This window comes from Lissotriton helveticus, chromosome 1_1, assembly GCF_964261635.1.
Source record: "Lissotriton helveticus chromosome 1_1, aLisHel1.1, whole genome shotgun sequence".
Classification (NCBI taxonomy): Eukaryota; Metazoa; Chordata; class Amphibia; order Caudata; family Salamandridae; genus Lissotriton; species Lissotriton helveticus.
Window position 1 is genome coordinate 1,314,715,857 of NC_136057.1, and position 24,349 is coordinate 1,314,740,205.

Here is a 24,349-nt window from a genome sequence, read left to right on the forward strand (position 1 = left end):
GACCCATGTTTGCAGCTGCTAACGGGAGATCCTACCGTCTGCGACAGCAAAAAAGGGTAATGGCATGTACAAATGCTATTTTGCGAGTCACTGACTCGCAAAATAGCATTTGCGACTCCCGCTATTAGGAAGGGGCAGTTTACCACCTACTTCAGGTAAGTGGTAATCCACTCGCAAATGGGAAGTGGTCCCCAGAGGACCCCTTCTCCTTTGTGATTATGCGAGAAAATATTTTTAGGAGCAGGCAGAGGTATATTTGGATGCATGAGTAGACCTTGGGGAATCTAATAAAGGTCCAAGGGGAACATTTTTATTTTGAAGTGGTTCCAAGGACCACTGCCTGCCCTTAAAAATCTGAAACTGAAAAGTTTCATTTTTCTTTTTTAAATGCATCCCGTTTTCCTTTAAGGAAAACAGGCTGCATTTTTTTTTTTTTTTAAAAGACTGCTTTATTTAAAAGCAGTCCCAGACATGGTGGTCTGCTGACCCCAGCAGGCCACCATCCCTGGGAGTGCTAGCCATTCTAAATGGGGTCGAAAATTGCACCTGCCTCATTAATATTCATGAGGCATGCAATTTGCGACCCCATTAGGAATCGCAAACAGTGTCTGAGACACTGTTATATATCCCAAGTTGCGAGTCGCAAATGTGACGCAATTTGCGAGTTGCAAATTGGTGGGTCGGACATCTGGCCCCTAGAGCGCTAACCGCTATTCTATGGCTCCCGCATGCAGCACCCTGTATGAAGTGTCATGGACTCGATGCCATGTTAAAAAATGTACTGAGCAAGGATGATCCCAGGTCCAGCCCCTCTGTTGCAGCAGTGATACTAAAGAATCAGGAGGCTCCGGGGAAACAACTACTTTTTTTTTTTTTAAACACACTGAGTACAGAATTAGTCAGAGGACAATCTTGACCAAATAAGACAGACCGGTCCATGAAGAATGATTGTATTGAAGCCAGACTTATGTTGACATTCACGCTTTAGGGGTTGTTATGCAAATTCTTTGAGAAACGTATTAAAATGTGTTGATCTTAATACTTTTACAGCAGCTTTCCATTTGTTGTGGCTTATGGAAAACGTTGTCACATGTGGGATGGGAGATGTCTGATCTAATCTTTGCTCTTTATACAGATTAAGGAGTTGGACTTTATAGGGCTGACGTGGATGGCTTATTCACTTGAGGCTGAAGCTGTACTGTGGGATACCATATATTCTGTGAACCCCTGGAGGAGCAGGTGTTCCTTTGTCCTGCAGTAAATTCAAGCCATTGTTTCGGAATTCCTTTTGTACCTGTTAGCAGGGCACAAGTCGTAAAAAAAGAAGTGGGGGAACGCTGTCAACGGAAGTGACGTCACAACAGGAAGTGCCGTCATGAAAGGTGCCGAGCTCCTCGTCCCAGAGAGGCCAAAGAGTGAAGTCCAGCTGTTTGGGAGGGGGGACGGCGTCCCTCGGGTAAAATAAGTGGGGGGACGCCGTCCACCCGGGTGGTACCCCGACTCGAGCACTACCTGTTAGGATGAGCTTTGTGGCCCCTCTGCACTTATGCTTATGAAAAGATGGAGAACGTCCATATTTTGTCCAGCTGGGGCACACCCCTTCTTGTTACCTTGGCTGACTGGGCACTGACCTCCCTTGCTAAACTGCCCTGCTGTGCAATATCACTTCCTGCTAAACGGGTCACTGAGGCGCTCTCCCCTTTTGTTTATCTCGGAATGGGACACTCCTCTCTCCAGTAAAGATTCGTTTTGAGCCCCTTCTCTCACTTCCTAAGTACGACATTGGGGCAACCTTTTCCAATTCTTAAGTAATACCATGGGACATTCTTTCCTCTCGTTATGCTTGCCCGCAGGGCCATTTTCCTGTTGTGCTGTTTTTGTTGTAGGCCGCTTAGTGATTGGTCCCCACTTGAATATCCGGTTCTTAAAGTGCCATATCCTTTTGATAAGACAGGCTATTGGACACTCTCCGTGGGCCATCTTCCTCCTTGTGGGCAAATTTCCCCTCTTGTTAAGTTCTACATTGCATGCAATAAATTGAGCCCTAGGGCAGGTTAGGACTGGGACAGAAACTAGGCCTTAGCACCGAAGTGAAAGTGGCACCCAGTAATGAAATAGCTACAAAAAAGTGTCTCATGTTTGCAAATTGGTGCAGCTTTGAATTTGTCTAGTCATGCGGTATATGTATAGGTGTTTTGCAAGGTATGGAAGACTGCATGGATGTGAGCTTGCTGCAGGCAATGTTTATTTTAATATCAGAGAAATAAAAAATAACAAGCATTGGAAATGCAATAGGTCTCGCATTAGAAAAGTTGGAGCTATTGGTCTTGTAAAGGACAAATATTTTATTTATTTGTTGGTTTTTAAAATAGCTAAATTGATAGCTTTGTCATTTACAATGCCAATAGTTATAACTTTTGCGAATGTGACACCTATAACATTTGGAATGCAACATGTTTTGTATTTATGCGACTTAGATGGCAGCTCTGGTCGTTAGGCCACATCTCTAGAGAGCATGAGTGCGCAGCAGGGGAGAGAAGCACAGCAATGCAATAGGTCTCGCATTAGGAAAGTTTGAGCTATTGGTATTGTAAAGGACACTTTTTTATTTATGTGCTTGTTTTGAAAATAGCGAAATTAATAGCTTTGTTATTTACAATGCCAATAGTTTTATCTTTCGCAAATGTGACACCTATTGTAACAAAATATGTGTTGTAGCACTGAGTGGTGTGAGAGTGAGGGGGGTGAGGGGGTGTGAGGGTGAGTGGGTGTGTGAGTGTGTGAGGGTGAGTGAGGGTGAGTGAGGGTGAGTGAGGGTGAGTGAGGGGGAGGGTGTGTGAGGGTGAGGGGGTGTGAGGGGGAGGGTGTGAGGCTGAGTGTGTGTGTGTGAGAGAGAGAATGTGCATGTGTGCATGCCTGTGTGTGAGAGAGAGAGTGTGCATGTGTGTGAGAGGGGGAGAGACAGAGAGCAGAGCCTGCATGTGTGAGTATGCGTGTGTGTGTGTGAGTGCGAGAGAGCGTGCATGTGTGCCTGTGTGTGGAGGGCTCAGGCGTGCAACTGCTTATCAACGCGTCCACAGTAGTGGCACACACCTGCTTTAGTTCTTTCTATTCCTGGTGGATGCCATTTCAACAAGTTAACCCCTTCAATTTCAACTGGGTTGGAGCCCTTGAAAAAAACTTTTTTTAATGAATCGGTTGATCCCCAGGTCCATTTTTATTCTTGATGCTGCCGAACAAATAAGGTAGAGCCATCAGGCGTGAGAAATAATTGGCTACCTTGGATGGGTCATCTCAACTATGTTTTGATGGTAGAGTGTCAGGTTTCCATGGCAGTGTAGTAGTTCCATATAGTAAATGTATATGTTATGAATTGGAAGCTATTGCGCTGAAAACTAAAACCATAAGTTTTTTTAAAAAACTTGTATACGCACTTCAGGTCATACATTTGTACAGAAGTCTTTATGAATCGGGCCATTAATGTGTTTCATGCAACAGCTGACTACCACACCACTTTAATTTAACGGTGACGCCTGGGGGAGGGTGTGGAAAAGAGTGTCAACATCCTAAAGAATAGCGCTACAGTCTCTTCCAAGGAAGGATAATAACAGGTCGGTTGCGATGCTGGTCTCAAATGATGTTATTATTGCTCGTTCAGACAGAACGAGACTGCTGCAGCTGGCGGAATAATGCGCGAGAGCGCCGGGGAAGCCTTGAGGAGACAGAGAGCAAAAATAAAGGCGAGACGGGGGCACGCTGCGGGCAGGGAGAGAAGTGCATCGGAGGACTTGAGGAGAGAGAGAGAGCAAAACAAGCACGGCAGAAACGAGAGTCACGGCCGGCCGTCAATGTGAAAGTACGGCCGGCATAAGCAACAACACAAACAAGTTTAAAAAAAAAAAAAACTGGGAGGGGGGAGGAAAAACACGAGAGACGGCCTGCGGCCGTCAAAGTGAAAGTACGGCCGGCATTGCTGTGGGGAGGAGAAATGCGGGGGCCTTTGAAGTGAAGCTTCACTTGTGTGTGAGAGGTGTGGGAGGAGTGCGGCTCGGCTGAGCCAGAGCGCATGCTGAGGGAAGCTTGTGGGGCGGAGCTGCTGGGGAACAGATGGCAGATGGCTGGCGATTTGATGCTGTGCACATGCATTTTAGGTCAATGCGCTTGCGCATTGACCTAAAAGCGCACGGGCACAGCACCAAATCGCCACAGTTAGTTAAACTTTGTTTAAAGCCCTATAGTCTCGCTTCTCTCAATGCGCATGCGCATTGATAGGTCACGAGACCTAAAACCAGCTCAGCAAACCCCAAAACAGACCCACAAACAGTAAAAACACACAGCCAATACACTGATATGTCAGACCAGCGCTTCGAGCACTGCCTGATTGCCATTGCCCTGGAACGCTGTTTACCTCCTTACATCCAGGTTCCCTGTGTCTGTCGGGGCCCTCTCCCTTGTCCCTAAGCCCCCACAGAACAGTAGTGAAGATCATGTCAGTGCCTGAGCCCTCGGTGCCCTTTAACACCTCGCAAGGGGTGTGGTTACAGTGCATTCATTTTGAATGTACCCTGGGCCGGACTGGGAACCGAAACCGGCCCTGGCAAACTGCTTGTCCCTGCCCACCCCCCCCAGAGGGGAAGGGGGAAGTGCGGCTGAGTTGTTTGTTAGGGCTGCTTTCGGTACAGGGGGGCGATATTGCCGGTCCCCGGTAACAAAAACAGCCGCCAAGGGCCCAAAACCGTCCCCCACCATGGCGGCCCACCGGTGAAACGCCCAGGGCCTGCTACGGCCAGTCCGGCCCTGAATGCACCTGAGCCTAGCCTTTTGCCATGGGCTGCAGGAGTGGCCTCTGCCCCTGGCCTGATGGCACCAAGATACATGGATGAATGCAGGGCTTTAAGTGGGCCGGGTTCTGCCGGTGCTCAGTGCTGGCAATTATAACAAGCATTTACAATGCAACGGTCTCGCCTTTGCCAAAGTTAGAGTTATTGGCATTGTAAATGACAAAATGTGTATTTATGTGTTGGTTTTGAAAACAGATAAATAAATGGCATTGTCATTTACAATGTCAATAGCTTAATCTCTCGCAAATGCGAGACCTATTGCATTTTCACCCACACACCCACACACAGACTCACACACAGAGACTCTCACACACACAGCGCCCCCCACACACACAGCACCCCACACACACACACAGCGCCCCCCACACACACAGAGCCCCCCACACACACAGAGTCCCACACACACACAGAGCCCCCCCACACACAAAGCCCCCCCCCACACACACACACACAGAGCCACACATACAGAGCCACACACAGAGCCACACACACACCGAGAGCCCCACACACACACAGAGAGCCACACACACACACAGAGCCCCACACACAGAGAGCCCCACACACAGAGAGCCCCACACACAGAGCCACATACACACACAGTGCCACACACAGAGAGAGCCACACACACACACAAAGCCCCACACACACAGACCCCCCCACACATACACAGAGCCCCACACACACACAGAGCCACACAGAGCCATACACACAGAGTCCCACACACACACACAGAGCCCCCCCACACGCACACAGAGAGCCACACACACAGAGCTCCACACACAGAGCCCCCCACACACAGAGCCCCACATACACAGAGCCCCCCACACACACAGAGCCCCCCACACACACAGAGCCCCACACACACACAGAGCCCCCCCACACAGAGCCCCCCACACACACACAGAGCCCCACACACACACAGAGCCCCACACAAACACAGAGAGCCCCACACACACAGAGAGCCCCCCCCACACACACAGAGAGACCCCCCCCACACACACAGAGAGACCCCCCCACACACACACACCAGAGCCCCACACAAAAAATCACACACAACGAGGGAACAGGGGGGTAGAAAAGCATGCACAACGAGGAACGGGGGCAGAAAAGCACGCACAACGAGGGAACGGGGGGGCAGAAAAGCAAGCACAACGAGGAACGAGGGGGACAGAAAAGCACGCACAACGAGGAACGGGGCAGAAAAGCAAGCACAACGAGGAATGGGGGGGCAGAAAAGCAAGCACAATGAGGAAGGGAGGCAGAAAAGCAAGCACAGCGAGGAACGGGGGCAGAAAAGCACGCACAACGAGGAACGGGGGCAGAAAAGCAAGCACAACGAGGGAACAGGGGGGCAGAAAAGGAAGCACAACGAGGAACAGGGGGACAGAAGAGCAAGCACAACCAGCGAGGGGGGGGCAGGAAAGCAAGCACAACCAGCGAGGGGGGGGCAGGAGAGCAAGCACAACCAGCGAGGGGGGGGGCAGGAGTGCAAGCACAACCAACGAGGGGGGGCAGGAGAGCAAGCACAACCAATGAGGGGGGGCAGGAGAGCAAGCACAACCAAAGAGGGGGGGCAGGAGAGCAAGCACAAGCAACGAGGGGGCAGGGGCAAGAGAGCAAGCACAACCAGCGAGGGGGGGGCAGGAGAGCAAGCACAACCAGCGAGGGGGGGCAGGAGAGCAAGCACAACCAGCAAGGGGGGGCAGGAGAGCAAGCACAACCAGTGAGGGGGGGTGGAGAGCAAGCACAACCAACGAGGGGGGGCAGGAGAGCAAGCACAACCAACAAGGGGGGGGCAGGAGAGCAAGCACAACCAATGAGGGGGGGCAGGACAGCAAGCACAACCAATGAGTGGGGGCAGGACAGCAAGCACAACCAACGAGGGGGCAGTACGGGCATGACGTTGCAATGAAAGCTTTTAGTAGTGAATATAAGAAAGATTGTGACTAAGAGCGGGTGATTCTCCAGGCAGTCCTTAAACCTGTCCTCCGAGGCAGTGGGGGTTTGAAGCAGAGCTCCAGATGTTGAAATCTGGGCATAGGTTGTGCAGGAACAGCCAAGAACCCTTATTGGTTTTACTGACTGACGCTCTAGTAATGTTCCCTTTAGTCTGGGGTTTGTGTCTCCGCCTCGTGGCATGCCGTGTTGTCTGCCTGCCCCCACGGACTGGGTGGGGTGTGTTTGTTGACCTCCGAGCTCTGCTTGAGAGCTCCCCTCCAGTCTCCGCGACTTATTTAGCAGGGTCGTGACAGTTGAACAAGGCCCTCTACCCCTCCTCCCACACGGCCTGGTCCCGAAACCTTAGCCGGCCTCCAGGCCTTGGGTTGTTCTGCCTGTACTGGGCCTGTCCCCTCCGCTCCCCTCTGCCCGGGAAGGGAGGCTCCCCCTGTAAAGTCCACGCACACGCAGTGGCGACAGGCGATCCGTGGTTCAGAGGTGCTGATGCACGCATGGTCCGGGGCCATCTTGAATGGATCCCTGGGCCGCGTGGGGGCGGCGTTCTAATCTCACCACTTTGCAAATTACACGTTGTGCAAATTCGAATGCACAGAGCTTCGAACACAATACACGTCAAGCCAGTGGACTTTCGTTTATGGCTTATTTAGTTAACAGAATTCTCCCGATGACATTTGCGGTGCCTGTCTAGGCGCTTTGTTTTCCTGCCTCTCTGACATGTACACATTGATTGTCGAACTCGCAGATCTGGCCGACATTGCATAAACACGTCTTCATTGTGCCCTTAGATTGGGGTTCTTGTCTGCTTTTGCTTGGACCCATGTAGGTTGTGTGTCACCCAACATCGGCGCATTTGTATTTGCATGCAAACGAACGAGGGGGGGGGGGCAGAAGAGCAAGCACAACGAACGAGGGGGTGGCAGGAGAGCAAGCACAATGAACGAGGGGGTGGGGCAGGAGAGCAAGCACAACGAACGAGGGGGGCAGGAGAGCAAGCGCAACAAACGAGGGGGCAGGGAAGCAAGCACAACTAAGGGCAAGAACACGGGCACAATCGGGGAAGAGAGGCAAGAAAACCGAGCACTCACCGGAGGACTCAGCAGCTCCTCGACTTTTTCCGGTGGCGGTCGGGCAGAAATGGCTTCAGGAAAGCAAAGCCATTTTCGCATTCGGGGGCATGGTTTTCTTTCTCTCCTCTTCCCATTGGCTGGAAGGTAAAATTCCAGCCAATGGGAAGGGGTGAGAAAGAAAACAGAAAGAAACTAAAAAACACACCCCTCAATCCCGTCCTTAATTGACGGACAACCCTGTTCTCCAATGACTGGCCTCCGTTTAGGAAGCCAGCCAATGGAGAAGAGGGGCGGGTTTAAGCCCCACTCTGAAAACATCAGTTTCTCCCAGCGGAGACTGCGCAAGCACAGCCATAGCTAGGCAAAGCCTAAAAAGCAGGTGCTGAGACAGGTGTCTTTCGTGCTCTCCATTTATGCCCTCACTATCAGGGTGAAAAAAAACTTAACTCTGCAGCAGTACCAATGGTTACTGCCTACCTGTAACTTGATAGAGACTCGTTATAGTTCTTTCACAGTCTCATCATGTCAGATATGAAGCATTTTCATCACAGAGCCACAGGTGTTGCTTATTTATCTTATGCAACTAACAACCAGTGGTAGAGCCAATAGTCCTGGCTTGTAGGTGTAATGTTACTCGTTGTATTATATATCTGGATGCAATGACAAAAGCAGCAAAATACCAGTCAGGCAGCACACCATGCTAAGCACAGATTTTCAGCTTACATGTTTTAAGTCCACCCTTCATTACATAGGCCACGCCCCTTTGAGTGACCCTCCAGTTTTTTCATCCCACTTAAAGCCCTGGATGAACGCTGTTTCCTGGCTTCTTCGGGGCCATTGAAGGAAAGTGGTCAGTCAACATTCCTCACAGAAACCGGAGCTGGGAGCAGCCAAACACAGGCCTGAAATCACTCACACGGGCTGAAAGAGCCTGCCTGGGGGTCGGCAGGTGACTGTTCCGAGCTACCTACCTACCTCAGGCAGCTTAGCACAGGGATCACTTAAGGTGGTCTGAGCCCAAAACTAAGGTGGCGGTGAGCACCAACCCCAAGGGCAAAAAGTATACAAGGGCGTGGCTCTGCAAACCACAGAACCCCGCATAGGAGGCGGGGATGGGAGGAGGAGAGACGTCACCCCCAACACTAATCAGTGGCTTTATTATTCTATGTGGAAATCACGCTTCGTAAACAAAAACACAAAGGTGAGTGCTGTTCACACAGAGCCAGTTTAGCACGGGCAGCAGCTCTCGAACAAAGCACGCGTCACACAGGGAGCAACAGCGCGAGCCTTCCTCACATTCACAGTTTTGCTCTCACTGCGCACGCCCGGGTTATTACGATACGTGTGGAAACTGTTATATGCCGCACAATAAATTGCAATTATGGGTTTTGAGATAAATATAGGCATCGGCATTTTTGATGGTTGACTGGACCAGTTTGAATGATAGATACCGGCAGAGCCTTACAAGTTACACCAGACCCTCAAACCCAAAGCACACCCACCCTCCTTTTACCTTTGGGTCATAAATGTCGACGGCCCACTGCAATGAGGGATCTGTCTCAGAGCAGATCACTGCTCCCGGCTGCTAGTGGGGATGAGCGAAATGAGGGATTTGCATGCAGGGATTTTTGAGTCAATAGATACAACGTTAAAGAAAAAACTTCAAATCCCAGAATGCATCGTGCTACTGCCTAACGAGTCTTTCTCAAATGTATAAACCACATGCAGTTCATGTTCAAGTCCATTTTGGCTAGCACGCCTGAATCCTCATAGGATGCTGAACCCTTTACCGCATGGTAGATGTTTAGTTGTAATTTTTAAAAAGTTCATTTACTCTGCCTGTGTCTGTTTACATGTGCCTCTTTGTTTTTCTGCAAACTTGCTATTTTTAAACTGATGCTTTGTTCTACCCGTGTCTATCTGAATTTACCTCTTGTCCAGCTGCTAACTTGGTATTTTCTAACTGCTGTTTTGTTCTACCTGTGACTGTATGCATTTCCTTCCTAGTATTTCACAAAGACTGTATTAAGCTTCACCACTCATACACCTCTGTGGCTAACCAGAGTGCGCTTAGGAGACTCCTTAATCTGCTCTGTGGTTTTAAACTGAGCTCGGAAGGTGCATACAGCATTCGTTTTCTGGCTTGAAAAGTCATTAGTTTAAATGCGCGAAAAGGAGAATTTCAGTGGCTTCAAAATAGTCCCTTACCTGAAAAGTAGAATCTGGAAGCTAGGAAGTGTGGATTCTTCCTGTCTGCATCCAAGGAGATTCCGAATAGAGGAGCACCTCCCTGCAACAGCAGTCTGGGCTTAGGGTCACTTAGGGGTAGACGAATTTCGGCCTTTGCGAATCGCAAAAGGCTTATTTGCATTTTTTGAAATGTATCACAAAATCGCAAAATAAGGAATTGCAAACATTTGCGATTCCTTAAATGCCATGTTTGTGGGTTTTAAAAATTGTGAATTTGCGTTAAGAAATCGTAAATTACCACCAACTTGTAGTTGGTGGTAATTTGCAATTTCATTTAAAAATGCCCTATTTGGCATTTGTGAAGGTGGCATGTGACAAACATACATGCCCATAGGGCACGTATGTGTGCCATATGCACACACATGTACATTTCAGGGGTGCAGCAGGGTATCTTTGAGACACCCCTGCACCCTTGAAATTATTCTCAATTTGCGAATTCGCAAATTGCGATTCACAAATTAAGAAATATTTCACAATCATTCCTATGGGCCTCCTGGCCCATAGGAATGCATGGGAAATTATTGCGAATTCGCAAATAAGGAAGACTAAGAAATCGCTAAAAAATTGCGATTTTCTACATACATTCCATTTTGCGATTTCTAAATAGCGATTCCTTAAAAATCGCTATTTAGAAATCGCAAATTGGAATCTTGATACATCTATCCCTTGGCTCTTATATATGTTTTCTATAGGTAGTTGCATCTGATGCTGTATTGGTTGCTAGGGCTAGTACATCTATAGAACTAAGGGACTAGGTTTTGAGGCTGTTTGGGCTAGGGCTCTGATTATCTTCTATGGCTAGGGTTTCCGATTGGATTTAGGGATTAATGCTTTTGCTTTCATTAGCTGTTAGGGCTAAGGCTGTGATTGGTTAACAGAGCAAGGTCGAGCCAGTACTCCCATTGGCTCTAGGGTTTCATGTTCTGATTGGTTAGGGGTATGGCTAGGGTTCCATAGGCTAATAGGGGAATTTTAAGAATAGTGCTCAGGGCGTCTCAGCCTGGGTGTTGAGGATAAAGGTGGAGAGGACAAGGGCGGTTGCCTGTTTGGGCTGGGTGGGATGGACAAGGCCAGTTGCCTGTTTGGGCTGGGCGGAGAGGACAAGGGCAGTTGCCTGTTTGGACTTGTTCAGGTAGGGCCTTGGGCCAGAGATGCAGCCCAATTTTCACTTACGAGCTGCCACATTTTAGTCCTCCACATCTGCCAGCATACAAACACAATATCAGCAAAGGCATTCTACTCATGCACCACAATCAAACCTCATACAGATTTCAAAGTGTATTGAACCACTACGCAACCACTACAAAAAACCCCAAACCACGCCTACACACAATTCTACCCCAACTACAACACTGTGGTACCTGCATTCTCACCCAAAATACTCTGTCCTATACACCTAACACATCCACACATCACCAACACAACACAAAGCCAAACAATACCTAACTTTAATGCATCCAGACACACACTCCCTTTTCATACAAAACGCCAGCTCTATCCTCTACTCTCTTACACCATCACACCATCCACCAGCACCCGCCTCCTCTTTTTACCAATTACACATAACCATACAATCCTTACATGCCACTCCACCACACACATTACCTATTCCAGTGATCAAATCGAACGCAGACACTCCTAACTCTTGTACATCCCCTCTTTCACACCACATACTTCTCTCCAAAACATATCACTACCCCTGTACTATTCAAATACCACTCACCAGCAGTACTACACATACAAATCTTTCACAGAAAACCACTACATCAATATCTCCTCTCACTACTCCACAAAAACAAAAGACACACATCTCAATGTATTATATTCCTTACATATGTATTCCCTTACTATTTAATCATGTATCTATATATTTATTATTTTAGTCCTATTTTACAAGAAAAAATATTACTCTTTCGGCAGCTTTACCCTGTCCTACCATCATCCTCCACCTCTATCAATTTATCCCCCATCGTCACTCGCTCTTATCCCAAACCCTTTCTACTAATTTGATCTCCAAAACAATAACCCTTCATAGACTCCTCCCTCCTCTACACCTCCTGGCTCACCCCAAACATCAGTTTACTACTATGAGCTCTTGAGCAACCCTACTAAATTCTCCCTCATGTTATCTCCCCTTTTATTCATCCCAAACCTAATTTTTCTACTCTGATTCTCTTTCTCCCTGATCCCTTTATACAGGATCTTCCCTCCTCCATCTCTCCTTTACGCATCCTAGATTAATACCTAAAACCCTACACAAACACTGCAACACTACCCTAAAACACTACACTACAACACTACCCTAAACTCTAAAACACTACACTACAACACTACCCTACACCCTAAAGCACTACACCACACAAACACTACAATACCCTAAACCCTAAAACACTACACTACACTACCCTAAACCCTAAAACACTACATTACACAAACACTACACTACCCTAAACCCTAAAACACTACACTACAACACTACCCTGAACCCTAAAACACTACAACACTACATTACACTAACACTACAACACTACCCTAAACCCTAAAACACTACACTACAACACTACCCTACACCCTAAAGCACTACACCACACAAACACTACAATACCCCAAAACACTACACTACACTACCCTAAACCCTAAAACACTACATTACACAAACACTACACTACCCTAAACCCTAAAACACTACACTACAACACTACCCTGAACCCTAAAACACTACACTACAACACTACATTACACTAACACTACAACACTACCCTACACCCTAAAGCACTACACCACACAAACACTACAATACCCTAAACCCTAAAACACTACACTACACTACCCTAAACCCTAAAACACTACATTACACAAACACTACACTACCCTAAACCCTAAAACACTACACTACAACACTACCCTGAACCCTAAAACACTACACTACAACACTACATTACACTAACACTACAACACTACCCTAAACCCTAAAACACTACACTACAACACTACCCTAAGCCACCCACTACCCACACTACTCCCACCCTACACTACCCCTAACCCGAAAACACTACAACACTACCCTAAACGACCCACTACCCACACTACTCCCACCCCTACACTAGCCTAAGCACAATCACCCTTACCTCTCTTTCCTTGGGGTTCCTCTCCAGCGACATCATCTCTGGGCTTTCAGGGTGCTACGCATTGTGATGAAAATGCACAGGTTGATGTCTGAGGACTGGATTATGCCCTTCCAATTTTCATACAGGTAGTTGTGAACTCATAGTTTTGGTTTTGGTTTCCGGTGATTTCAGAAGTCATCTTTAAGCGATTTTAGACACCTTTGAGGCAATGAAGTAGTTCAGTGTTGGTACCAGAGGATACACATTTAGCAAAAAAGAATAGATCATTTATATTGGAACCCAGTCTGATTGAGGTAAATTCATAAGCCTAATCTTTCTTGGGGGTCTCTTTTTTATTCTACCTAATTTAGCATGTTTTTCCTTGCTCTGTTTTTTAAAAGCTCCTGCTGCAGAAATAATAGTTTTATTTTCACAAACTCTCTCATTTATACTTTTTTTAGGTCTCGCCTGACCCAGCGCTGGCCTGGCGAGACCTTAAGTAAGGAGGGCTTAAAAAAATGCTACCGCCGGCTACAGCTTGCAGTGCATGTGCGCGGGCGCGCGATTGAACAGAGGCGCCATATGGGCACTTGATCGCGATTGCAATCATTTTCACTTTCGCGTTGCGCGCTTTGTTTATTGTCTAAGCACTGTAGCATGCCTTCTCTGTACTTGCAAGTTGTCTAAGCACTGTAGCGTGCCTTCTCTGTACTTGCAAGTTGTCTAAGCACTGTAGCGTGCCTTCTCTGTACTTGCAAGTGGGGGGGGGTGTGCTACGGCTTTCACTTTGGTGGCCGCGCGTTTTTTTTTCTTCATTTGGTTGAGGGCTTGCACTGAATTGTAAAGGGTATTATTTCCACAAATATGTAAACTTGTTCACAATACTCCTGTAGGATTGTCATTTAATCTAATCTCTATTGCATTCTCAGACATCTTAAAGAAAGTTTTGTATGCGCATTGAATACATTTTGTTTTTGCTTAACACAATTCAACTGGACTGTTTTTATGTAAAACAACTAATAACATGCACTGTATTGTAAAGGTCAACATTGCTAAAAACACATGTACTTGTTCACAATAATCCTGTAGGATTGTCATCCGCCAGAAAATTTGTTTTTTCAGACCAAACACCACCTTAGGTCACGTTTAGACAGTCTTTATTTCCTACCTTTCATTTCCTCACGCTGAGGCACGTATTTCACCAAGCGAGCACTTACGTAATTGACACAACATGGTGCACCCGCGTCTGTGTTACTGAGTCACTTGCATGGAACACAATTGCACAAGTATCCTGTGTTGGCAACCACAAGGTTAGTACTGGTTGAACGTTTGTAGGCTCCATGAGCACGTCACAATGTACATTTTAAATGCTGCGCTTCATCATGCCACTACCTGACTGTGTTTTTGACTTTTCCTTGCTACCTTTTACCAGTTAGGAACCCGGCATACATTTATACCACATGTTAAACGACGGTTTAACGCTCATCGCACTTGTCAGTTACTGACTGTCAAAAGTTTTGAGTTTGCTTTCAGTTTCTGCACTCAGAACAATTCACAACCACAACAATCCTGTAGGATTGTCATCTGCCAGAAAATGTGTTTTTTCAGACCAAACACCACCTTAGGTCACGTTTAGACAGTCTTTATTTCCTAACTTTCATTTCCTCACGCTGAGGCACGTATTTCACCAAGCGAGCACTTACGTAATTGACACAACATGGTGCACCCGCGTCCGTGTTACTGAGTCACTTGCATGGAGCACAATTGCACAAGTATCCTGTGTTGGGAACCACAAGGTTAGTACTGGTTGAACGTTTGTAGGCTCCATGAGCACGTCACGATGTACATTTTAAATGCTGCGCTTCATCATGCCACTACCTGACTGTGTTTTGGACTTTTCCTTGCTACCTTTTACCAGTTAGGAACCCGGCATACATTTATACCACATGTTAAACGACGGTTTAACGCTCATCACACTTGTCAGTTACTGACTGTCAAAAGTTTTGAGTTTGCTTTCAGTTTCTGCACTCAGAACAATTCACAACCACAACAGATAGATGCATGTTTTCCTATTGGTTGTTGACTTTCACATGTTCAAATTTTTTTTACACGAAAACACTTTTACTTTGTTCATAATGCCAAGCATGTCTTACACTGTTCTTGGTACTTCTGGCCTCACACTCTGATTTAGTCTCGCATTTTTACTCTTCCTTGGTGGCACTTGATTAAGTGGTTTTAGACACTCACAGGAGGTTAATATGGGGCAAGTACCATAACAATTCTTCTAGATTCATTTGTTTTCATTTACTCGCATCAACTATTTAATTAATAATTGCTTGGAGCTAATTTCACTTGCAATTGATTATCGGATGTCCCTCACCATATGAGGTTTTTTAGCAGCAGTTCACTTTTTTTTAGTTAGGTAGGTAAAAATCATGCATTTTTTGTAGATATCCCTGATGAAGGGCTTTTGTATTTGCCCGAAATTTTATTGGGTTGAATTGATTTGTTAACCCTCAATGTTTGTTCTGTATTATCTTGAGTTGTTGGGTCTATTTCATTCGCCAGTTCAGACCTAGTCATCTCAACCATAACCGATGTATTCACTTGTATGCCCAATGTCACGGGACTCCCCTTTTCAGCAAAAGGACAAATAGTAGGTGATCCCAAAGGGTCTTCATTGATCTACAAGGGTACAGCAAATCTTCTGTTACTTGCTTGTGGGACAACGTAGGACAGTCTTTTGAACTTGTGAACAGAATATCTTTAGATTTATATTGCACATGTTCCTGAGAATTATTGGTTAGTGCTCTCAATTTAATGCAAGAGTTGACAAAGAGTGTTCCTGTACCATTCATTGCTTATTAGTCAATTTGTTTACAGTGAAATAGCATGCAGTAAATAGAAGACATCATGCTAGAGATAGGCTGATGGACAATTTGAGATTGAGGTCCATTGTCTGCAGACTGAGAAAAAAGTATCCCTACATTCCAACATAGATGCATATTTCATTAGCAGTTGATCTGAGGAAAGCAAATCCTCTGATAATGGATCAATATTGTCTTGTTTTGCCCCAGAAAATGTGAGAACACTAGAATCATTGAAAAGGACATGCCCCCTACTTTTTTAACACAAACTTTATTGCATTTTGTTGAGTCACCAAAGAAAACAAACAGGATATGATAATATGTGTATTCTCCAGGCAGAAGGACATGCATTGTATAGACATTTTTTGTCACGTATAATGCTAAACATGTCCCCTAATGGGGAATGGTACAAGTCATTCAGTAACATAGTCAATATAACAGCATTGAGAACAGATGGGAGTGAGGCTGACCACTTTGTTGAAGAATTGATACCATCTGGATGACACACAAAAAAGCAATTGTAATGTAAGTCCTACTTTTTGATGGTGCTATTCAGAGTTATAGCCAATAAATCCTCTTCTTCCTAATTTTCTTCGTCAGAGATGAATATTTTAAATCATGCTGCAGAACACATAGAAGGAGGAAAATGCCTCACAGGATTGTTTTTGTGCAAGAAGTTGTCCCTTTCTGCATAAAAACAATCCTGCTTACAACGCAGGGAGGGACTCTTACACCATGGTGCAAGGGTGCTTGCGTTGGCGACAGGCAACACATTGTGTGCCAGCACTGGGAAATAACAGGAATGCAAGATGGCCTTACGTGACTTGATAAATCTAACTTAAGGGTTGTGTCGCTCTGCGCCCCGTTTCGTGGTGCAAGGGCAACACAACTATTTATTAAATAGGCACCATTGTTTCGACTGATCGGTCCTGGACCTGGAGGTCTGCGCTGCCAGCACAATAAACAAATTCAAGATTGCGAAATGCTGAATAATAGTGAAGGAATTGGATTGCAGTCCATAAAACCACAGACATAATTCCACAGAGGTTGCAACTCAGCAGACAAAATATCATAAATAAAACTATGAAGGAATACAGCTGTCAACAGAAGAGCAAGCGGGAACATGGAAACACAAAACATGGGTAAATAGAAAAGGGAAGGAAGGAATATTGAATAAAAGGAAGGGTTAAAGGAAGGAGGGATGACTAGGTGGATGAATGAGTGGATGGATGAATGTGTGTGTTCATGGATATGTGAAAGAATTAGTAAATGGATAGGTGGATAGACAGGTGAAAGGATGGTCAAGTGGTCAAGTAGATGGAAGGATGGATGGAGGGATGGATGAATGGATGGATGGATGGATGTGACGTGCTGTAATGTTTCACCCCTGAAACCTTGCCACGTCAACTCTCTCCCTCCCTTGCCTGAGGTGGGCCCCTGCACACGAAGACAAGCTGCACACACCCACCTTATCTCCCCTCACCCCCCTCTGTTGATGAGGTCACGAAGGACAAGCTGCACGCACCCATCTTATCTCCCCTCATCCCTCTCTGTTGACTAGAACAACATGTGCGGGCAATCGATCTGTGGCTCCATGTGCGTCATAAGAAACGACCCCCCAGCTGATTGCGTTATCTGGACATTGCAGAGGCTCCTGAGTCATCTGCCTTACAGCCTTGAGAGACCACCCCGGTTGATTGCATTATCTGGACAATGTCAGAAGCCCCCCCGAGTCATCTGCCTCGCAGCCTTGGCCCACCACAACCCAAGACACAGTGACGACTCAAACCTGATAAGGAGAACTCCACATCCTATAAAGACTGCTGCATGCCCTGGAGAAAGACACAGCCTCCGTAGACTCACCTCGGTGACTCTGGGACTCTGTCCGATAGCTCGAGTTATACTCTGTATATTAAAATATCTTGTTTCCCTCCTCACTCTAGAGTCTGCCTCCCTTCTTTGGTAAGAGAAACTTATGTGGACCCGTAGATTTTAAGGTGAAGCCCTCCACCGCTGGGGGTCCCTTTGGAACGCAGTTCTACACTTGGCGCCATCAGAGGTCCGTGTCCAGCCCGGGAGGCTTCAGGGGGCCAGCGAGTGGAACCCAGAAGGGAGTGCACCTATGCGAATTTGAAGACCCTTGTCTGCATAGCCCGACTGACTTCTGACGCTGTTCCTCCTCCTGCTTCTGGCCCTTCGATGCTGACCCTGACTGGAGTCCCAAGTTCTGGTTTCTAGATTCCTGTTATGCAGAGACAGATCTCTGTGTGAGGACGAACACAAATTATCTGGTAAGGTCGAACTTTCGACACCCATATTTCTGTTAGCAGTAGTCAGTAGTTCTGTATATTCGTTCTTTGCAAAGACCGAAGGTGGGTATATGGAATCAGTACTAAATTGTACATAGAAGTATAAAGGTGCGATATTTCGCTGTTGATTTTCTGTCTTCAAAATGCTCGCTTTCAGTAAATTTAGGATGTTTTGTTGCTGTCGACCCGACCTCTATGCCTTGGCGGAAAGTCAGCTGGCTCCTCCGGAAGGTACCCCTTGTAAATAAATGTATGTAAAATATGGCCTGACTGCGGTAATGTTCAATTCCCTATGGCGCCGTTACACAAAAAAGGAAAAGGAACTGCAGTGGCCTGAGTGGCGCTCTTTTGAGCCCGCTAAACTCGAAGCCCTTGAGCGTAAATTAGACAAACATCATCCTCGCACTTCCATGTGGGAGGCTTTCAGTCTCTGGAAAAAAGAAAAATAACAGAGGAAAAAAAAGGGCGGAAGCTCGGGAAAGAAAAAACCTTAAAAACACTACCTACTCTGAAAAAACGCATGAACTTTATCTCCAGGCCCACAAAACAAATGTAGAACGAGCTGACCGACGACATCGTCTAGAAACGACGGGCCAGTATCCTGTCCTTCCTCTGAAAGACCCCCATGACTATCTAGATGATGAGCTTCTCCTTTCCAGACCTAATCCACCTCCTCCATATCCAATGATGCCCTTATTACCAACCCCCGATCTAGACATCGACTTCCAAGCATTTCCCCCTCCTCCACCTCCAATCCCTAACCCTTTTGCAGTGCCACCAGCCCAGGCTTTGGCCCCCACATTGAACGATATCCAAACCCCCCACACGTTACCTAGTTTTTCTCCCGAAGGCAAACTGCCCCGCCTAACGTCCACTGAAAAGACCCGTCTAGACCTAAAAGCCCAAACATTGACCGTGCCAGGTTTTACCAGAGCAGCCCTAATTAAGGCTCTAGATAAACAACCCATGCACCTCCGCCACCATCTTCTTCAACAGGTTGCCTACCACACACTAGCCCGACCGGAAAGAGAAAGACCCGACCTTAGTAGACAGCGCCTTCAGAACCTTTTCACAAAATCGACCCAGGGTTCCTCCACCACAGTTGAACTAGAAACCCTGTGTACGTACTGTATCCATCATCTACACCTTTTAGAACATGATTCTCATCCTGGCCACGAGTCGGACGGTTCTGAAGACACAAATGAAGGATTGTTAAGCAGCACCAACATGCCTGTACGCAAAGCTGCCCCTATATATGTTCCGGCCAGGGCGGACGGCACGGGGACTGATGACGCTAATGCCTGCGAAAAATTACTGTATAACTGGGTATATAACCCTTGGACTCGTGCTGAGGTCAGGACCCTAAAGTCAGGGATTCCTGGCCTTCGTACAAATTTAACAGGATTTTATAAAGAGATGCGACAGATACTGGACACCTACGACTTAACGCTACAAGACACCCTACAGATATTTGGCAGTGTAGTACCCCCCAAGATATGGCACTCAATTGGACACACCGACGACGCCCTAAACCTAGGAGATTCATGGGCTAACTTGTGCACCCACGACACTGAACGTAAGCCAGGGGAAAAAAACACACGCATTGGTTTTAGAATGACCAAACAAATTATTGACTAAACTACAAACAATTGTCCCTGAACGCAAGGTTGATTGGCACATGTTGACATCCTGCAAACAAAAGAGTGACAAGACGGTAGCCAATTTTTTCTCTCGGTTAAATAAAGCTTTCTCTGATTACAGCGGTCAAGACATAACATCCGAGACAGGTCGACACTTGTTAGTTCAAACCTTTGTTGACCACCTTTTTCCGACTATTCAGAATAAACTCCGGGCTAGCGAAAGTACCTGGCAGGCAGCAACTCCCCAGACCATTTTATTGACAGCCCAGTATTACGAGACCCTTAAGGACAAGGTCGAGGAAAATAAGGAAAAGCGCAGACAGGAGCTTAAGGAATCTGTTCTTCTCAGCCAAGCGGCAGACGCGCGATACACCAATACCCGTGCCCCACCCCATGCGCGCAGACCTGACCCTGGCCCTACACCGCCTCCCCAACACACTCGTCAGCAGTATGGAGATAACTGCAATTATTGTAAAAAGCCCGGCCACTACAAAAATGAGTGCCCTGTGCTAGCAGACAATATCAGTTCAGGAAAAACAATCCCCAGAGATAATTACAGGGGCCCCCAGAATCGCCCAGCACAACCAGTCCAGCCCCGCTCTGCTAATACTTTTGATAATAGGCAACAGAATGTTCAAGACTTCACATCCGACTTCTCAGAGACCATGGACCGATTCTTTTCATAGGACTGTCAAGGGAGGGGTTCCGGACCACTTGAAGTACCTGTCGATCCTCGGGGTCCCTACGTATCCGCCTACTTGGCGGGCACCCTGGCGACTTTCCTGGTTGACACCGGGGACTCTAGGAGTGCCCTGGCGGGTAATTTGGTCCATCGGGCTCCCCTTCTGGCAAAAGAATAACATCGACCGGTTTCGATGGTAAGCCCTCACTTAACGCTTTATCACTTCCAACTACGTTCACCCTTAGGGCCACTATTCGTTGTTCCCCTGATAATGTTCGAGTGATTCTTTTTGACAATACAATGGGTACTAATCAAATGCCCGTCACCATCCAAGACTCCATTGACCTTTCCGGCCTCCCGGCCTCCCTCTAGTCCCAAAGCGACACTAATGTTGGCACCATGAACATTGAACCGGTCCACATCACTGTCCGTCAAAACGCTCCCTTACCTCGCCTTCCACAATATAAAATATCCCATGAAGGAGAACAAGCACTATTGAACATCATAAATGACCTGATTGCAGTCGGAGTGGTTCAGCACTCCTCTAGCAACATCTGTAACAGCCCTATCCTTCCAGTCCTCAAGAAGGGTGCAATGGGAGAAAAGATCTATCGATTTGTTATTGACCTTCGAGAAATTAACAAAATAGTCGTTCCCCAGTACCCAGTGGTCTCAGACATTACTACCATACTGACTATGATCCCACCAATGGCCTGTGTGTTTACAGTCATCGACTTGAAAAATGCTTTCTTTTCTATCCCCATCTATCAGGACTCACGTTACCTTTTCGGATTTACTATCCGGAATAGATCGTATCAATTCTGTCGGGCTCCTCAAGGTTAGACCGAGAGCCCTAGCATCTACAATCAGGCCGTTAAGAAAGAACTAGATGAGCACACTTTTACCCCTGGTGTGCCCCTTATCCAGTATGTAGATGATCTCCTCCTAGCCGCGGATTCTATGCCTCTCTGTACCTCTGCCACTTTGTCCCTGCTACATTTTTGGCCCGCAAGGGCCACAAGGTCTCCCGTTCCAAACTTCAATGTTGTAGACCGCAGGTGACCTATTTGGGCCACCTGCTGTCTAAGGAGGGACGATCCTTGACATCTGACAGAATACACACTTTGCGCACTTCCTCTATACCACGCACACAGAAGGATATCCGGGCTTTGGTGGGTCTCACTTCTTTTTGAAGACAATGGATCCCCGCCTTCTCCCAGCTCATCAAATCTTTCCTTTCTCTTCTCACAAATGATACTCCCTACCCTCTCCCGTGGACAGACGAGCACACCATGATTTTTCACACCCTCATTCAAGCCCTGTGCTCCGCCCCTGTTTTAGGAACCCCTGATTACATAAAACCTTTTTTTCTTTTTTGCCACGAACAGGGTGGTTGTGCCTCTTCCGTCCTTTGCCAGATGCATGGGCTCTCGAAAAGACCCTGTGCCTACTTCTCTGCCATCCTTGACCCAGTCGCATGTGGTTTACTACCTTGTTTGCGCGCTGTGGTAGCTGCCGCTGTTTCCATTCGGCAATCAGAAGGGATAGTCTTGGCCCACGACCTTGTACTGTTCGTTCCCCACTCTGTCGACATTCTACTTAACAGAACACGCACTCAACACCTCACATGTGCCCGACTTACTGGATATGAGTTGACCCTCCTCTCTTCCCACATTACTATCAAACGATGCACTACCCTTAACCCTGCCACTCTGTTGCCACAACCTTCTGGGGAGGGTGACCTGCCCTTACATGACTGCATTTTGCAAACTGAAGCTGACACTAAAAGCAGGGTTGATCTCACAGACACTGCCTTATCAGACACTGACGGCCAGCTCTGGGTCGACGGGTCCTGTTTGAAGAGACAGGACGGCACCACTTCTGCTGCCTATGCTGTAACTACGACCACCACAGTGATTGAAACGGCCCGGATTGTACAGACTTCAGCGCAAGCCGCGGAACTTGTGGCTCTCACTAGAGCCTGCATCCTCGCTACAGATCTCAAAGTAAACATTTATACTGACAGCCAGTATGCTTTCGGAGCGGTCCATAGTTTTGGTAAACTCTGGAAGGAGAGAGGATTCCTTACTTCCCATGGTACGGCCATACAACATGCTCTTCTTATATCTCAGCTGTTGGAAGCCATTACACTCCCTAGCAAATTGGCAGTGATTAAGTGCGCTGCCCATAAACGAGTTACTGATGATGTGTGCAAGGGCAATGTTTTAGCAGATGTAACAGCCAGGTTCACCGCCAGGACGGCTCGAGCCACTATCTATGTCACCAGGTCACAGGCAGAAAAATGGAGCGACAGCAGGTCACAGATTCGGGAGATACAGAGCATGGCCACGAATGAGGAAAAACAAAGGTGGGAAGAGGAGGGGTTGAGAGACGAGGAGGGCTGCTGGCGGTCAAGGGACGGAATAAAATGGAAGTTACCAGCCGCCTACCTCCTTCCGGTGGTACAATCAGTCCATTTGCCGGCCCATTTAGGGCCAGGTGCCATGATCTCCCTTTTAACACCTGTCTGGGACTACCCTAAGTTACGATCAACAATGGAGCATTACACCGCAAACTGCCTGGTCTGCCTACGACATAACATTGGAAAGGGAGTGAAATGTCCCCAGGCTGGTTTTGCCACTCCTGTGGCACCTTTTGAAGTCCTCCAAGAGGACTACTTCCAGATGTAGAGGTGTCAAGGGATAAAGTACGTGCTGGTGGTGGTATGTGCTTTCTCTTGTTGGATAGAGGCTTACCCTGTCAAAAACAATACCGCCATCACCACAGCAAAAGTATTACTTAAGGAATTCTTTCCCCGGTTTGGGCTCTGCAAACTCCTGTGGAGCGACAGTGGGAGTAATTTTATCGGACAGGTCATCAAACACATTCTGGAAGGCCTGGGAGTTAAACAAAAATTCCATGCAGTTTTCCACCACAGTCTGCCGGGTTGGTGGAACGCTACAATGGCATCCTCAAGAATAAAATAGCAAAAATAACTGATCACACTGGCCTCAAGTGGCCGGATGCCCTCCCTCTAGCCCTGCTATCAATCAGATCAGTTCCACATTCCCGAACTCAGTTAAATCCCTATGAAATAGTGTTCGGACGACCTATGAACATATGGACTGCCCCAAGGCCTGAGAAATTAACAGATGTCCCAGAAGTTGTACTGAGCGATTATCTGAATGTTTTAACTCATACTCTTGCTTCTCTCCACGATCAGGTCTCTGCCGCTATCCCTGACAAATCCTAAGGTCCGGGCCATGCCATCAGAGCCGGCGACTATGTCTCGTGAAAAACTTCTCCAGGCGAGCGACACTCCGGCACAACCGGAGTTCGTGTGGAGGGAAGAAAGAATTGGATCCACATCTTGCAAAGCAAAAGACCGTCCAAACTGAATGAAGACCAACTAAAACACAGCAAGACATTCTGACCCTGGACAGGCCGGTCAAAGAGGAGGTGGATCCTGAACCACAACTGGACCTGATCAACGAACCAGAAAGGGGCTACAATCTCTGTCCCCGATTGAAGAAATAAACCTGACATTTTGTCTTTGACCACCTATTGTGCCTCCCCCATTTTTTTCTTTTTTCGGCTGTAGGGCTGTGATATTGTCTGGACCAGTGG